This window comes from Larimichthys crocea, chromosome XV (genome assembly GCF_000972845.2).
Source record: "Larimichthys crocea isolate SSNF chromosome XV, L_crocea_2.0, whole genome shotgun sequence".
Classification (NCBI taxonomy): domain Eukaryota; kingdom Metazoa; phylum Chordata; class Actinopteri; family Sciaenidae; genus Larimichthys; species Larimichthys crocea.
In genome coordinates, this window is record NC_040025.1 from 13,493,344 (window position 1) to 13,505,714 (window position 12,371).

Sequence of the window (12,371 nt, forward strand, 5' to 3'; positions counted from 1 at the left end):
GGTTTCCCCTTCCCTCTTCTGTCTATCGTCCCTTTTCTTCTCACTCTTTACTTTCCTCCCTTCCCTCCCTCTCTCAATAGAGAAGCAGGGACCTGTGACTGTCACTGTGTGTGTGTGTGTGTGTGTGTGTGTGTGTGTGTGTGTGTTTCTCTATAAGCCTGTTTACCTTGTGGCAGTAATAAAGAATGAATGAAACGTTTTAAAGAACAGAATGAATGCTGTCAGAGCTCAGCTGAGTTTGTTCTCACAGTCATTTTGACGATGCAGCTAAAATCCTTCTCCACGTCACTCTGACTGTTCAGTGCATGATTCAGGTACAACATAGTAAAGACAGACACCTGTTTGTGTGTTTTGTTTGTACCTGTTTTAAAGAGTCTGTTCACGTTTGACCTTCAGCAGAAGATTACACACAGTTTACAGTTGGAATTATTTGTCAATTAATGGATTAATTAAAACATGAAGGCACCACATGGAGCTCTCTGAGTTGTAAAGTTAATTGTTTCTGGATCTTGACTCGTACGGCGTGAAAGTCTTCTGTTGCTTCATTTTCACCTTTATAGAAGCGCTAAACTAAAATATAGGCGCGCCCCTTTAATAAAAAACACCAGGTGTAGTGCGGTATGTAGTTTTTTCACGATTAATCACTTAATTTAAATGGAAATGTTGATTAGTTGCAGTCTCAGATGTGTATTAATAGTTTTTCTTGAACATCGTTGTGTGGATGGTTTTGGTGCAGTTGCATGTTTCGTGTCTGGATGAGCGTGCACACTGAAGAACAGATGATTGATTGATTTGTAAAAAAAATTATAATTTTAAAAGTGAAGTGAAATGAAGATATTCAAGTCCTGATTGGACAAAACTGCAGAGTGAACGTGGACTTTGTTTGAACTCTCCAGTGCATCAGTGTCGCAGAAGGACGCCGCGTTCAAAATATTATATAAATACAGTCTACATGGCATCAACGCTGAGAGAGAGAGAGAGAGAGAGAGGGAGAAGAGAGAGAGAGAGAGGAGAGAGAGAGATAGAGAGAGACGAGAGGAGAGAGGAGAGGAGAGAGAGAGAGAGAGAGGAGAGGGTCTCTGGTTTACGCAGGTTGACAGTTTTGTCTTGAAGGAATGTGAGGTGGGCTAAGGCCATATTGTGTGTGTGTGTGTGTGGGTGGTTGAAGACCCCACCTCCTCACACACACACACCACCCCCCCCCCACCGGCTCTTCCTGAATGAAAGAAAAAGAGAGGAGGGAGAGACTTGGAATGTAAGATTAACCTTCTCAACCCGCAGAGGGGAAGGGCTTGTTAAAATTTTAACCCTCTCCTCTCTCTCTCTCTCTCTCTGTCTCCTCTCCCGCCCGCTCTCTCTCGCGTCTCCCCTCTCATCTCTCCGCTCTCTCTCTCTCTCCGCGTCTCTCGCTCTCTCTCTCCCCCTCCCGTTGCCCTCATCTCCTCGCTCTCTCTCTCTCTCTCCTCTCCCACTCTCTATCTTCTCCTTCCTCCGCACTCTCGGACCCCCCACAGACGAACGTCCCTCCAGATAATTCTCCGAGCGCTCCACCTCTCTGGCCCGCCCGATCCTCGTCGAGGGCGGGGCTCCATAACGCGGCCGCCCTCCCCAGCCCCGATCCAATGGTGGGACTGCGTTTGCGGGGGGCTCGGGGACAGGGAGCGGCATAGTCGTGGACTCAATTACAAGGGGCAGTAAAGGGGGGGGGGGGGGGGGGGGGGGGGGGGGGGGGGGGGGGGGGGAGGCGGGGGGGGGGGGGAGAGGGGGGGGGGGGGGAGGGGGGGGGGGGGGGGGGGGGGGGGGGGGGGGATACGTTATACAGGTAAGGGGGTGTGGAGAGGAGCCAAGGAGGCGGCAGGGCTATTCAAAATCGGGATCGTAGGGGCAGATGGGCTCTCAGGCCCTCTCCCCTCCCCCCCCAAGGTACGTCTGTCCACCTGTACAATTCAGTGACCGGTGCAGATCTATTTGCTGTCCGCGAGATTAACTCTTGCAGCGGTGCAGCGGGGTCTCGTTCCCTCTCTGGAGCGCGTCCTCGAGCGTCTAGATCAACGCTCCTCTCCTCTCTTCTCTTTCGCTCTCTCCCTCCGAATCCCTCCAGCCTCAGCCTCCTCCCTCTCTCCCTCCTCACCTCCTCTCGCCCTCCTCTCTCTCTCTCTCCCTCCATCTCTCTCTCTCCTCTCCTCTCCTCTCCCTCTATCTCTCGTCCCATCCTACTCCTCCTCTCTCGCGCTATCTCGCCTCCCCCCCTCTCTCCCCTCATCTCTCTCTCTCTCTCTCTCTCTCTCTCAGGTAGCTTCTTATTGAGCATACAGGCATGAGGGTGGCATTGTTCTTCTCAGCTCTCTCTCAGCAGACGGTGTATATATATATATATTGAACTTCTTGTTAAGTTTAGAAATATGTGCACACTCCAATTGATAGAAATCTTAAAGCTGGAACATATAATGACATTTTAGACATTAATGTACTCTGAACTTTGCGATAACGGTTCGAGGAAGGCCGTCATCTCAGCGTCCAGAGCCGATCCTGAGCTCGCTCTCCTCATGAGAACCTGATCGCAGACACACATTTTGTAAAGATGTTGACTCAGACGGAGATATTTAATGTGGACTGGCCACGGTCTCGGCTCACGTCCACTTAGCTTCATGAGTCAGTATCGGATCAGTGCGTGTTTATTTGGATTGGTGTTGACCCACCTAAAACCTTTGGGATGAACCAGAACCCCGACTGTAAATCAGACCTGGTGGAGGCTGTCGTAGCAGAACCTTAATGCCTTATAAGTACAGGAGAAGGTTCAGCAGACCAACGTGGATGTGGCGTAATGTTTGGCTGTATCTTGATATTTTTAACCTGCTTCGTGCTCTGCACATAAATAGACTATAGACTCTCAGTCAGTGTGTTAATGCAGCAGGTGTACCAAGCACAGACTGCACCACCCAACACTCAGTGGAATCTGAAGGAGGACGGGGTTGCCGCTTCTTATAAATTACATGTGGAGCTTTTTCTGTTCTTTATGATCCTCTCCTGATTCCTTCTTTGTCTTTCTACCAGACTTTAAAATGAGGAGCATCAGTTCACACTCCTCCTCCTCCTCCTGCTCCTCTTGTCTTTCTGTATCTGTACCACCCAGATAACACGCAGCCCGATATAGACCGCTTCTATCTCCTCTACCTTCCTGTCTTCATTCTCCTGCTATCTCCAGCTCTCATTCCTCTTCACCGTTCTCCTCCCCGTCACTGCCGCCGCCTCCTTTACTTCTCCTCGTCCTTAGAAGAAAGTAGATGTTTTTCTCTCCTGTTGCACTTGGCTGCGTCTCATTTCGTCTCGTTTCAGTTTGAAATGCACAAAACCTGAAACCACCTCATCACTTTCCATATTTACAGTGGATGTATCTGTACCTGCCCAGCTCTTAGAGGAGTGACAGCTACCTGATGAACTGTAGGAAGAATATGAATCACCCGATGAGGTCATACCCAGTTCAGCATAACTCACTCGCCGTCATGTACATCAGCTGTGTGATCTAACGTGTGTGTGTGCTTTGTGTTTGTGTTTGTGTGCAGCTTCATTCCTCAGGTGTGTGATAGTGGAAGGAGTGTGTAATGACAGGTAAAGGGGAGGAGATGAAGAGAACGATAATAAATGACATGAAGCGAAGGAGGGAGAAATCCAATATGAAGGTGAAAATCCCAGTGAGAGGGGAGGAGGAGAAGGAGGAGGGCTGGATGGAAAAGAGGAAGGCAGGAAGGAGGTTTTAGGTGAAGAAGAGGAAGGAGGGTGAGGGCATGGAAATAGGAGGAGGAGGAGATGACAGAGGAGACGAACAGGGGATGTTTGTCAGTGTCTGCAGCCTGTTATTAAATCACAATATAGGCTTCAGTTGGGAATGTGTGTGTGTGTGTGTGCGCGCATGTTCTTCAGGTGAGGTCTTCTCTTTTCCATAATCCTCTCTCTTTCAGTATTCTTGTCATCACATTCGTGGAAGTCTTCTGCTGTGCAGAGACCCATCGAGCAGTCTTAGTGATTTTCAGGTTGCAGGAGACGATTTAAAGGGTCAGTTCGCCAAAATAAAGGAACTTAAAAGCACCACAGTCGTAACGCAGATGGAGACATTTGATACTCAATTTCATTAATCAACGTTTTAGCACATCTCTGGGTGAAATAAACAGGATACCGACAGCGTTTGAGCAGCTTTGCCCTCCTTCACTTTGACGTCTACCTGCTAGAATAGGTGTGTTTTTCTGTTTTTGTCTGAATGTGCAGATAATTGTGAGATCTCTGCTGCCACCAAAACACAATGGAAGTGAATTTAATTTTCTTTTTGACTGCGACTTTAATCCGACACACGTCTTTTGAGAAACAGACAAAGTGGCTTGAACGTGTGTCAGATAATGTTAAATGACTTGTGACTTGCACACAAACATCCAGCTTACTTTCTAGTAGTGTTGCAAAAGGGCGGAAACTTTCCAAACAAATAGGAATTAACTAAAAAGTACATGTGATTGATTGAGATTAAGTCCAACTTTAGCATCAGTTTGTTAATCCACAACCTGGCCAATGATAGGCACATGATTTCCACAGAACTTTTGTCTTTAGGGTTGCAACGTACTCATAATCCATTAATCTTCAGTGTATTTTCTCAAATCTTTGATTCATTAATCAGTCTCTGAAATATTAAAACAGAGAATGGCATTTAGAGTTTCTTAGAGTCCAGTATGGCGCCTTCAGTCTGCATGTTTCATCCCACAGACAGTCCACAACCTAACCTAAGAAAAACACAGCACATCATCACGTTTCAGAAGCTGTAACTGGGGGATGTTCAGAACATTTGCTTTAAAAATGACTTAAATCAATGAAGTTCTTTCCGCCTCTGTTGTGGTGTGGCTTAGAGATCTTAAATCCTGGAGATCTGCTTGTCAGGAGGTAAAGTTTGGATGAACTGACGCTTTAAACAGCACAACACTTTCCCAGCATGTTAAACTTGACTTGGAGCTGGGCGGCAGTTTCTTCCTAGAGAGACTTAAATCTTTCTCATTGTCACATTAGTTTCCTGGTGCGTTGGCAGCTTTCCCTACAAGACAAACACAAAGAAAGGCTCATACACAGATAGACACAGTCAGATGCAGTGTTGATGTAGCCCCATTGTTCGCCGTGCGTAAGAGCGAGCGCGGTGCCAACTGCTCCCGATTGAATGCTTCCTGCCATTGATGCCGTTAAAAGTGCCAGGCGTCTCCGAGCTTTCAGGGTGGAGGTACACATTTATAAATCCCGACAGTTTCTGGGAGTAAAGCTGAGCTCGCAGCAAACACGCTCAAAGCAGTGAGTTTAATATTACATAAGCTATCTCGATGGGTCCACATGAGCAACAGTTCCCAGTTCACGCTGGTGGAAGCAGAAGATGGAAGGAACAACAACACAACAGCAGCCACGTTTAGTGTCATGAAACGTGAATTCTGGGCAGCTCGTTTCTTTGTTTTGTGTTCCTGCATCTCGGATTAGAAGTGCAGACCGTTGAGCGGTTCTTTTACTCACACTCTGGAGAATAAAGCAGTGCTATAGTTTGCGGTTTGTTGCGCAAGTGCAACTTTTAAAGATCTGAGGTGATGCATGTCGTTTTCGGGTCGGGTCAACGTTGAGACAAATGAGGGAGCTCTTCAAAGAGCGATCACCGTCCACGGACAGCCATGGTGACATGAGACAGAGACGGGGAATAACAGCAATTAAAAGATGAACAATTATCCGTTAATAATAGTCCAGTGTCTTTCTAATGTTTCATCAGGTTAATACAGTGCCAACCACAGTTGAGCAGCAACACGTCAGTGCCTGAACATGTACGTCCTACTTTAAATGAGCTGTGATGTGATACAGCATGACCTTAAACCAGCAGTGGGAAATGACCCTCTAACACAAGGGATGATGGGTATTACCATGTGATAGATGTAGCTCCGCTCAGCTGGAACCAAAAGACGATTTCATGGATTACGACGTGACAAACTGAAACATGATGCCGCATCCTGTCCGCCTGGCTGTAGGTGAGCAGGAGTGTGTGTGTGTGTGTGTGTGTGTGTGTGTGTGTGGGCTGCTGATTATAATCAGCGTGTTCGCTGCCAAATCCGCTATTTACGAGCGACGTGACGAGCATGGGAACTGCACTCTGCCGTGTGTGTGTGTGTCTGTGTGTGTGTTTGTGTGTGCGGTTTGGCTCCGTCCACACATTTCCAGTGTTGTTGTTTTTTTAAACACACTCTTCAGGTCTGTGCGTGTGTGTGTGTGTGTGTCTGTGTGTGTTTGTCTGCTCCATGAAAGTGTGTCTGAGACTTTTCCAGATCATCTCTTCTTCACTGTGTTCCCCTCACATCGTAATCACCCTCCCCATCTCTCCTCTCTCCTCTCTGTGTCCGGCCACAAAGACTCGTCTGTCCGGTGGATGACTGACACGGTAATGATGGAAATAAATGGAGATAAAGATAGATATGATGGACATCAAACATCAAACTCTTCTTTGTAGCTACTGATGGAACAAGTGCACTACTAAAGCTTTCCCATCAGTAGAAAACACTGCACACTGAAGGGTTGGCATGGATTCAACAACTGAGACTGAGAATCAGTGATAATATTTAGCTTTATGTAACTTTATGAGCCATGAGTCCATCCTTGTTTTCCAGTGTGAATGTGTGTCATTGTTATGTGTGATCACCATCATTAAGTCTTCAAAATAAGTGAAGCATGTCCGTGTGGACAATCGTCTCTTTCTTCCATTCTTAAATTTCTTTTTCTGTCGCTGCTGTTTCCCAACCATGACTCGGCAAACCGCACGTTTGAGTCACCTCTTTTCACAGTGCTCCTCTTTCTGTCTCTTCATTTAAACCCTTTTTATCCTCTTTTGCTCCTTGGCCATCGTTTTGAGGGTCACACACACTCCTCCGTCCTCGTTTACTCCTCGGCCCTTAATCGTCCTGTTTTTTCCATCCGTCTCGTTCAGGGTTAAACATCACCTCTCGCACAAACACACAAACGCTGCACATTTTTCAGTCATTCATTATGTGTACTGGGCAGGAAAATGAGCAAAGAGGGGAAGAGAGAAAAGAGAGAGAGAGAGAGAGAGATCTGACCTTAATAGGAGTATTCAGCCTTTGAGTGGAGGGCAGGGGTGAAGCTGATGTCATATCTAAATCAGAATAAGGGAGGGATGACGGATGAGTGGAGGCGGGGGGGGATGGAAACGTCTGAAATAGGTGGCTGATATTTTAGAGGTCCTTTTTTTTATTTATTTTTTTTTGCTTCTGTAATTTGTCGTAGCTGATATCAGAGCGTGTTGATGTTGGCAGCTTCACACAGCCTCGCTTTTAGCTTCACTTTGGTGTCATTTCCTGAAGACGGACACAACACGTCAAACATCAGACAGTATCTCGACGTTTGGAGCAGAGCTCGTATCAGTCCGCTGAAATGTATAAAGCAATATTTATTTATCTATTTGTTGCTATTTCAACACCTTTCTATCTTCACTCGTGCACGGTGCAACAATATTGGACTTGACCTTCACCTGCTGTTAAAATGTGATGATTAATTAGATGCATTTGAATAAATACAAATGCTGCATGATCTTTTTTCTGCATGATGTCCTGCAACAGGAGTTTTCATATCGACACACATCGGACAACAAATGCACAGATGCTGACATATCTTTGTTAGGCTGATATTGCATACACGCTGCAGCACGTTTAGTAAAATCACAAGCGTGGTTCAGAGTGAAAGTGTCTGAGGTGGAATCGAGCTGTGAGGAGGAGGAGGAGGAGGACAGGAAGGAGAGAAGGACTCCAGCTGGGAATGACAGAAAAAGAAACCATTCATACTCCATCTTTGATAGAAATGTCAAGTGTGTGTGTGTGTGTGTGTGTGTATGTGTGTATGTGTGTGTGTGTGTGTGTGTGTGTGTGTGTGTGTCTGTCACTATCAAAGCAGAGGAAGTGATTATAAGAGGGCGCCTCCCACTCTTGTTGCTGCCCTTCAGTGGTTTGGTGTGTGTGTGTGTGTGTGTGTGTGTGTGTGTGTGTGCGTGCGTGCGTGTGTGTGTGTCTCTGTTTGATTTAATCTGATTGTTCATTATCCCGACCATAGCTGTGAAACAGCTGCTTTGATGATGACTTGATATTTGTGTGTGTGTGTGTGTGTGTGTGTGTGTGTGTGTGTGTGTGTGTGTCAGCCCGTCATGCATGAAGTCTGTCCCAACCTGTTGGATCTGTCAAAGGTCAAAGGTCACTGCCGGGCTCTTTAGTCCTGAACTTCCTGCTGCTTTGAACCTGTTCACCTCGTCCACACAGAACTTATCTGTTCACCTTTATCACCTCCTCTCTCGTCCATCTTCTCTCTGTACCTGCCGAGTCGCTCGTCCGTCCACCTGTCGTTCCTTCCCTCTCTCAGGCTGTCCATCCATCTCCTCACGTACCGTCATTCACTCTCTTTCCCTCCGTCTCCTCTGTCTTCAGCTCTGTGTTATCATAGCTGTCCTGCTCCTGGTAGAGATAGCGAAAGATGGATGAACTAAAGAAAACCACAAATAGTGAAGTGAGAAAACTACAGTGATGGAGGGAGGAAGAACTTCTAAGATGTAAATGTTTGAAAAGCCGGAGTAATGTCTTTGTCTTTAAATCAAATATGACTAACACCAAAAACAAAACAAGGAGGAGAATTTTGGACATTTTTTAGTTTTTCATTTCATTAAGTCAATCAGTTTTTTATCATTGTTTACTTATATATCTTTGGGTTTTGGGCTGGTGGCAGTACAAAACTATGTGAAGACGTTACCTTGTGGTCTGGGAACTAGAGTGCAACCAACAGTTTTAACGTTTTCTAAGTCAGTCGACAGATTCATCGATAATGAAACAAACTTGTCTGCAGTGTGTGTTGAGTTTTGGACTGTCGGGTAGTTATGATGTGCATTTTTTACCATTTTCTGTTTTTTTCTGGACTAAATCATTCATCGAACAATCGAAAAGTTTAATCAGGAATGAATAATAGTTGTTAGATGGAGTGCTAGTCCTAGTCATACAGCCCTGACGTCTCTGATGTGATTTAGTGATTGGATCCCATTGGTTCATTCAAGAGCTGTAGACATAAGTTAAAGGTTCTGTGATGTTGTTCAGACATGTTGGCTCTCTCCTCCAGGCAGAGCGTCCGCGATCGTCCATTCAGCTCGGTCCTATTGTCTTGCAGTGTTTGCTCGCCCTCGCAACCTCCTTTTGATTTGCAGCATCGGTCCTGAGCCCTCCCAATGACTTAGCATTCAGTATACTTCTCAATGGGCCCTTTATCACACCATTGTGTCAGTGAGAGTGTTTGGCCCATTCAGAAACACCGCGGAGAACAAACATGGAGGAAACAGTTGGTCGTGAATAGCCAATGAAGTGTCTTAGATCCTTCACGGAGAGACAGGAAAGGTTTCAATGGGAAAGTAATTAAAAACGGGGATTAGATTGGTTAATCAGTTACTCGATGTGCATGCAAACAAACAGCAGACATGTCCTGTACTTACTTTAAAGTTAGAGAGAGAGATGTCATCCTGAAGGACTTTCTCTTCTCTTTTTAAGGACATGATCTTTCCAAGGACAAATACAACACACAGATTGACTTCAGTGATTCAATGATTGGTATTTAAAAAAAATATTCTAGCTCTGTCGAGGGCTGTGTGAGCTCTCAGATGGTTAAAACCATATTAGACCAGAGCTGAGATGGAGAACTTTGGATCATTGTTGCTGAAGTTTTGGGTTTAAGCCTCATGCAGCTCAGAATGCTTCAGTAACAGTCTCTAAAATCGAATATACCATTTGTATATCATGCAAATCATAACTGCTATAGTACAGGACATGGACAGGACAGGAAAAGTTCACGCTATCAGATATCTGTATCAACCCCCAAAGTCCTGTATCAGTCATGTCATGTCCTAGATGTCCAGCTGCAGTATGTGAGGAGTGTGTGTAGCTTCCTCCACAGACAAAACCCAGACAGAAAAACACTTTCTGTGCCAGACTCGTCTTCCCTGAAGGACACCACTGACTTTGAGCAGTTTTCTTCCTGCTCTGCCAAGTCAGACTAAGAATAGTTTGATGCTAATGTCTGTCCACTATCACACAATGAGCTCATTTTAATGTGGGACGGGCCGGATTTAACTCTGTAAAACCTCCCAACGACTCACTTTTACACTTTCATTTAAGCCTGATTTGGATTTGACAACTTTATCAGCTTGAAGGGAAACAGAACCGCTAAATCAGGCTTGTTAAAATATACTGGGGACCTGTGAGGGACCAAAACTGAATAAACCAGCAGGTATTTCTGCATCTTCCAGGCATTGCTCCAAACTTTAACTTTAGCTGCGCATTCATAAGTAGAATCGTCCAGTCGTCTTTTCTGCTGCAGTGAGCCAGTCACTTCAGCAGCGTGACTAAAGGTATGACTGAAATATCTCGACAACTGTTGCTTGGTTTGCCCTAGATGTTGCACAAGCATTGTCCCTCGAAAATTAACCATACTGACTTTAGTGATCCTCTGATTTTTCCTTTACTGCCACCATGAGATCAACATTTTAATTTGTCCTGAGCCGTACTTTGTACATAGTATCGTACATAGTCAATGTTTTAACTGCTAAATATCAGCTTGTTTGCTGGTATTTATTCTTTAAGTTTCACTACTGAGGCCGTGTCTTCACTAATGTGGATAAGTCAATCGCAAACTTAAAATGTTCTTGCTAGAACTTTAGAGAGAAGCGAAGAGAGGAGATGAAACTATATTGAGATGGAAACTTAAAACCACAAATATATCTTCTTATGGATGTAAGAGGTCAATTCAAGGTCCACTTTCATGGTGAGAAAAAAGCTAGTAAGTGGACTTTGAGTAAAACATGATTTTGTCAGTTAGTCTTCAGTGGTTAAATATACCTACTAACTGTGGATCAATGGCTAAAACAGAGGAAAAACAACATTGTTCATATTAAGATTAAGATTAAGATTGAATGACTAAATACCTCAAAGAAAAATCTGAAGTTAGCGCGTCATTATCATTTTGATTCCTCTCTGCTCGTGAATACTTGCTGGAATGTTGGAATTAAAGCTATCTCTTTTCTCATAACTCCCTTATCTGCATTTTCCGTGAATGTCAGAAGAAAGGCAGCCACACACGATAAAATGTGAAGAAACGGGACAAAAAAAGCAACAGAGTGCGAGGAGGAGGACAAAGAGAGACGTTTGCTTTTGTTAATGTGACAGTAAATATTGGTTTTAACCCCGGTCAACTCCAGCCGAGTGTTTGAGTTTCTCCTCTTTTCTTTGCTGGGGAATGAAATGAAGGAGCAGGAGCGGAAAGAAAAGGGAGCACAGAGGAAGTGTAGGTCACTAAGTTCATCTTACGTTTCGAATGATGAACACAAGTGGGAGTTTGCTGGTGTCTAACATCAACAGTGAAGGAAACATCTGAGGCATCAGCAGGGTACACACTTCTCACATACAGGTGTTCATATCTTAATCCCATATTTTCAGGGATTTCTTTTAATCCAGAACAGATTTAGCTGCCATGTCCCCCTCATTTCACGAGAAGGATGAACTTTTATTTTGAAAGAACAGCACATGAGAATTTAATTTGCCAAAGCAGATTCTTGCAGAAACATTAGTTTGATTGATATTTATAATAAAAAACATGATTTATAAAAATGTAAAACTTCTGTCAGATTGCAAATGAACCCTTTCAAACTGGGATAATGACAAAATTTATTGAACAAAAATGGTAAAAAAGTGAAATATCTGCTGTCGATGGCTCCAACATCAGCTCAGGTAACTCAAGACAAACCAATAAAAGTTTTAAAACCTGTCGTGTAGCTAAATCTGGTACATTTACATCAAGTTAATGAATGTGTACTATCATTAAAACAAAAACAATATAGCACACTGTGTATGTTAACTTGTATACAGCCAAAAAAGCCCAATGGAGAAGTTGCTACAACGTAAATTTGATATTCTTAGCGGGCAGTCGTCTGCGTATTGACTTATGATCATTCAATGCAGCGCATTGCAGGAAAATGTTGTTGTCGCTCCGATTCGGACAGTCGCGTAGCTGCAGGAATGTCTTCCCCCTCGTACAAACAGAGGAGTGGAGACGGGGGATGGAGGGATGAATCTACAGAGAGAGAGAGAGATGTAGGGGAGGACAGCAAACAGAAGGGAGTGTTTTCCCATAGTTAAGTCATAAAATGGTGAGTGGGAGTGGAGGTGTGTGAATGTGTGCTGTGGGAGGGGGGGTGAAGGTTACGGCAGGGTGTGTGTGCACATGGATTGGTAGCACACAAAGCTTTCTAATAATTTAGAGTGATTGAAATGTATAGATTT

At 44.5% G+C, this 12,371-nt stretch overlaps 1 protein-coding gene across 4 annotated transcripts in view; it reads left to right on the forward strand.

Annotated features, from left to right (window-relative positions):
* Positions 1-12,371, forward strand: part of lama5 (laminin, alpha 5) — an 81,505-nt gene that overhangs the window by 13,453 nt on the left and 55,681 nt on the right. The gene's annotated exons all lie outside the window — the stretch shown is intronic.